Genomic DNA, 6,000 nt, shown 5'->3' on the forward strand with positions numbered 1-6,000 from the left:
CGTATACAGAACCCACGTTCCTGTTCCCACCATCTTCAGCTGTCATGCATGTGGTGAAGCATCGCGTCCTGGAGTCAAGTTCATTCAATCTAAATCAATAACTTCATACAGCTGCAATTAACGGGAAGTATACAGTTAATTTACAATTAGATAACTTTAAACTTATAATGACTAACAGTCTTGATACTCAGAGATTATTATAAACATTTAAGGAACAAAAAAGTTCCATTTTATAATCAAACAGTACGATCGTCATTAATCTCTTCAGGTACAAACTAATCACCGAATTAACACCGGCTACATTTTTAAGTAGGTAACATCAAACTACGTCTTACAATGGGAATGATTCCAAATAGTTACACAGGAGCAGAGCTCAAACTACCAACTGCCCAGAGAGTGGCAACTAACGATAGAAAGATAAGCTAACAAATATCACTCAGATATGAAAACGAAATCAGCATTAAATTATTAAAGTCTAACAATGAATAGAATAGGGATATCAAAAATGTCATTCATGATCGCTTGGGAATAACATGACAACACGATCTAAACGAGCCTGACAATACAGAGGATAACCCCATGCTAAGCTGTGAATAGGAAAAGGAGAACATTACAACCGAAAGATATCAGAAAATTAAATTTCGGAAAGTCCTGGTCATAGGGAAGAAAAATGGAAACGGGGGTCCACACTCGTGCTTTCCTTGGAAGTTTATAATAGTTTCTCGACACCTACTTTAGTTCAAGAAAAAAATTAGCTATAGAAATATTACGTTGTTAAAATGGAGAAGTGAATGCAGCTGCCCTAAACTTTACATTACAAGATCACTAAGGATCTCCATCTGCCATTAGATTTTAAAAATTACAAGATATTTCAGAGCCTCGAAGTCTACCTGATAATCGCCCACCGGCGCCAGCCGACCGTCCTAAGAGAGTTCTGCACTTCAGCAGGCGATGATAAGAAAACCGGTGAACATGCGTGATCGAGGAAGTTTTTATTGACAGCGAGCTGGGGGAAGGTAGGGGCATCCAAGCAGAAATAAACAGGTGTCCCAACCTCTAAAAGTTACAATTCTCGCTAAGAGTATAAACACTAGCTCCTAGCTAGGTGGCCACACTAGTTAATAAAATGGTACCTATGGGCATTCTAAGGAAACGGAACGAATAGCAATATTATCTTGACAGAGTTCTACGTTTTACCATTAGATGCAACTAATGCATTTTTTGCTATTTGCTTTACGTTGCACCGACACAGAAAGGTCTTATGGCGACGATGGGACAGGAAAGGCCTAGGAATGGGAAGGAAGCGGCCGTGACCTTAATTAAGGTACAGTCCCAGCATTTTCCTGGCGCGAAAATGGGAAACCACGGAAAACCATCTTCAGGTCTGCCGACAAAGGGATTCGAACCCACTATCTCCCGGATGCGAGCTCACAGCTGCGGGCCCCCAACCGCACGGCCAACTCGCCCGGTGGCGAAATGTTTAGAGAGTTGTCTAACACAAGAAGCATCCTCTTCCGCCGGTTAGAGACCTCCCCTTCTATACATGACAAAATGTATGCACATGAGAAAAATATCTAAATTCAAAAACAAATCCTGATGTTTAGTATATTTGTTTCAAAAACACGGCGTTGGAAATTCCATAGGCGTAGAAAGCAGTATCCGCACAGTGCTGATGGTGAGAGAGACTTGCCGGCCTCGCCGGAGGCCAAATCCAGGAAAGTGGACTCCTGAAGTACGCTAAGATACCGATACTATGAGAGAGGGTAGGTACTGGATGATGTCAAATCTAGTCATGAAGCATGCACGTAATATGTAGGTACATTTGTTGGTATAGAGTCCCAAAGCACCCAACACGGCTGATGACCAACGACTGCGGCGAAGTTTACAGATGAAGGCAGTATGTCAAGTTTGCGGAATGAGGAAGATCATTGTCCACGATCACTGCGGTACATCAGGATGTCAGGTCCGAGGACGCCATCTCCAACAGCAGGTGTAAAGTGAACTGAAACAAATATCACTCGAGGACATAAAATGTTTATGAATGTAGAAGATTATTAGTCATAGCATTGTTGAGATTTCAGTGGAATTCTTCTGGGTTATTTTATTACGGGGCAAGCAGGCTCATAATGTAGAAAAGAAGACATATAAATGGTTTCGGTTGATGCAAACTGAAACTAAATTTACACTTCAAAAATGGTAGAATATAGTTACATTAAGATGGTCCGACAGATGCAAAGGTAGAATTTAAGGTAAAACGGGTAAATCCGCCAACGCACACCAGAGGATAGATATATGTTTCTGTATATAAACGGCTGAACTACGTCTAGTTGTACGGATGAAACAGCAGGTACAATATAGAATTCATTTTAGAAAGGGATCGACGGCTGGAATTTAGCCCTTTCTAAACTGAACTCCCCTGGCACCTAGTGATCATGTACGAAAGTACACAACTCATTACCGTGTAGCGATCACATATCACCTCATGATTGTCAATGTTAATTTGTTCCCTGAGTTTTGAATAACATTTCGCAATATTCGTAGATGCCCAGGGAGTTGTTTTCGCAATGATACTTGTCAAAATGGACGCTTCGACAAGCAATATTTCGGTTGTTGGAAAAAGGAGAAAGAAGAATGGAATAACTAATAATGCAACTCTGTGAGTTTGCATCCAGAAGATAGTAGGTTCGAATCCCACTATCGGCAGCCCTGAAGATGTTTTTCCGTGGTTTCCCATTTTCACACCAGGCAAATGCTGGGGCTGTACCTTAAATAAGGCCACGGCCGCTTCCTTCCAACTCCTAGGCCTTTCCTATCCCATCGTCGCCATAAGACCTATCTGTGTCGGTGCGACGTAAAGCCGCTAGCAAAAAAAATATTTAAAAATGCAACTTACAAGTATAAAGGGGAAGTGATAAAAGGAAGTAAAATAGCTGGTTTACAACACATAAATTATGCTGGAAGAGTGATACCAGCCAGAGTATTGGGGACAGTTGTAAGTAAGGTACTCAACATAATAATGCATAGAAAACCATATATTTTACTGAATTTGAATACCCCTTAATTAACGGGAGCAGACGACAGCGTTTCCCTCTACTGAACGATGCCCAGAAATGGAATTTATTGGATTCTTTCAACTACATGCAAACAAGGAACAAACAGGACATGTTTCTCCAATCCCTCATTGACGGTTCTACAGTGAAGAGTCGAAAGAAAGATGTTAATCCGAGTACCTCCAAACCGCAAGAATGTTCTTTTAAGTATATTGCATTAAGAGTAATTAAACAAGGCAAGAAGTCTGTAAGGCTCATTTCCTCAAGATTTTGCTGTCAGTGACAAGAGAGTGAGGAGAATTAAGACACTGCCTATGCATGGCAAATGTCGTTATAGACATGCCAGGCATTGGCAACAAGAAGAAAGCTCTTCCATCAGATTAATGTTAACTTATTTAAGATCACATTTCTTCCTTTCCCGTGAAATGCAATCACTATTCATCCCAAGAATACCAGTATTTAGATGCAAGACTGAATAGTAGAAGGATGTACGATATGTTTCGTGAACAGCACCCTACATGTAAAGTGAAGTACTACCGTACTTGAAATATTTCAATGAAAGCATTAACCTATATTTTGGACAGCCTAAGATAGACATATCCATAACACGTGAGGAGCTTCAAGTGAAAATTAAGAACCCCACATTAAATGATCTTGCAAGAAAGGTAGCTGCCACTGAAGTCAATGTGCATAAGCACCGAAATTGTAAATATTTTTCGAAAATGAACTAAAGAAAAGAAGCATATCTGAAAAATGATACGATTATTGCACTGTATTTTCATTTCACTTTTTCTGCGAACGAGGGCTGGGGAAAATACGCAGATAGAAAACATCTGTGGCAACTATGAGTATATATATTCAATATTCATAACCCGAATAAACGTAAATCTGTTATGAATGGTAACCACGAAGGTCAGGAAAAATGGAGCCAATGACGTCTGTATATTCATCTTGGACTGCATTAACCATCATGTTTCTGAGAAAGTAAGAGAACGTCATCTCTACTCGGAGGGTTTATAGGCCAAAATAAGAACCACTTCATTATTATAATGCAGACGGCGTTAGTCAAAAGCAAACGATTATACAGGATCTGTCTCTTCATTCAGTTATACAAAATTCATTCAACGCATGTTACGGAGATTCTGGTGTAAGTTAATAAAACGATGCATCGGGAATTATGATCGTATTTATTTCGTACAGTAATATGTTGAAATCCTTCCAAATGCAGTAAAAGGAAACCGATTTATAGTGAAATATTTATCACAGAAGGATCTTCTAGATGTTGCGACATGGTGGCAAATGTTTTATAAAAGGATTTGCTTTTCGATAGAATCGCAAAATAAAGAAGTACCCCGGCATGAAAAAGTAATCTTACAGCCTACTCTGTTCATAGAATTCAAGTACGACTCCAACCATCCGGGACAAGTCCATACCCCATACTTCATTGGAGGATTAGTACAACATAAATTTGACCTGCGAATACGTGCATCAACAGCTGTGCAAATATTAATGGCCCAGCGTACCAAGTGAACAGATCGAAGAGTTCCTCCTAACACCCAACTACAATCTTGGTTGTCAGTCTCAAGCTCAAACTTGGCGTGTTCAATGTACATCCTGAACTTCTGTAAAGCGAAAAAACTGCTAGGCCCTCTAGCCTATAAACAGAGAAGCTACATAAGGGTAAGTGTCCTAAGAGCGTAGGCAATAGGGTATCTTTCCAATTCGGAATCCTCAGGCAGAACCTATGCAACCGGTAATGAAGAAGCGTCAGTCTGAACAATTAAGCTTTTCGAGAAGTCGAGCATAACCAAAACTGGGTCATTGCAAAAGGTAAGTTTGAGATCATCAAATGCCGCTTGTTGGGAAGTAACCCACACAAATTTCACTCCCTTGCGACTTAGAAAATTAAGAGGAGCACGGTGGACAAGGTTCGGAATACATTTCTGAAAGAATGTACCGAGCAAATTAATCGAGATACTTCTTTAACATCGATAGGAGGATTAAATTGTAGATAACTTCAATTCTGGACTGATCTATAGATACGCCTCAGGTGATACTTCATGGCCTACAAGGGACATGCTAAGCTTAGCCAACGAAAGTTTAAGTAACTTAACCATGACACCAGCGTTCTTAAAACGCCTTAGGACTTCGTTGAAATGAATGAGATAGTCTTCAAAAGACGCTGTATAAGTAACAAGGACGTCAAGATAATGACATACGAAATAAAACTTGCTCCAGCAATATCGTTAGAACTGCTGTACCGGTTGAAAGTACAAAGGAAATCTATTGAACTCACGCAAGTTTCAATCCATGGCAAAGGCGGTTAAAGGTTTCGATTTCTCAGCTAATGGGACTTGATAGTATTCTTGGTTAAGGACCAAAACAGTAAAATACCTAGCCTTATGAAACCGTGAAAATCAGGAGTTTAAATCGGGTAGAGATATTGATAGTAGTATAATGGGAGAGTTCGGGCGCCACCTCCACCTCCGGCTCTCGGGAGAGGCCAAAACCTCCCGCGGGAAATTTGAATTTTGGCGGGAGATTTGAATTTTGGCGCGAGATTTGAATTTTTAAACAAAGCCACGTGCTCTTTGACAGCTGTCATCGACAACAACGCATCGCTAACCTCACTGCTATCATTTTGACGGGCCTAAACCTCAGTGGTACCAACTTAACCTAACTAGCGCGAGATTTGAATTTGTAAACAAAGCCACGTGCTTTTTGACAGACAACAACGCATCGCTAACCTCAGTACTGCCATCATGACGGGCCTAAACATTAGTGGTACCAACTTAACCTAACTAGCGTGAGATTTGAATCGGTAAACAAATACACGTGCTTTTTGACAGCCACGTGCTTTTTGATAGACAACAACGTATCGCAAACCTCAGTGCTGCCATCTTGACGGGCCTAAACATTAGTGTTGCCAACTTAACCTTACTAGCGCGAG

Source organism: Anabrus simplex, chromosome 2 (assembly GCF_040414725.1).
Source record: "Anabrus simplex isolate iqAnaSimp1 chromosome 2, ASM4041472v1, whole genome shotgun sequence".
Classification (NCBI taxonomy): Eukaryota; Metazoa; Arthropoda; class Insecta; order Orthoptera; family Tettigoniidae; genus Anabrus; species Anabrus simplex.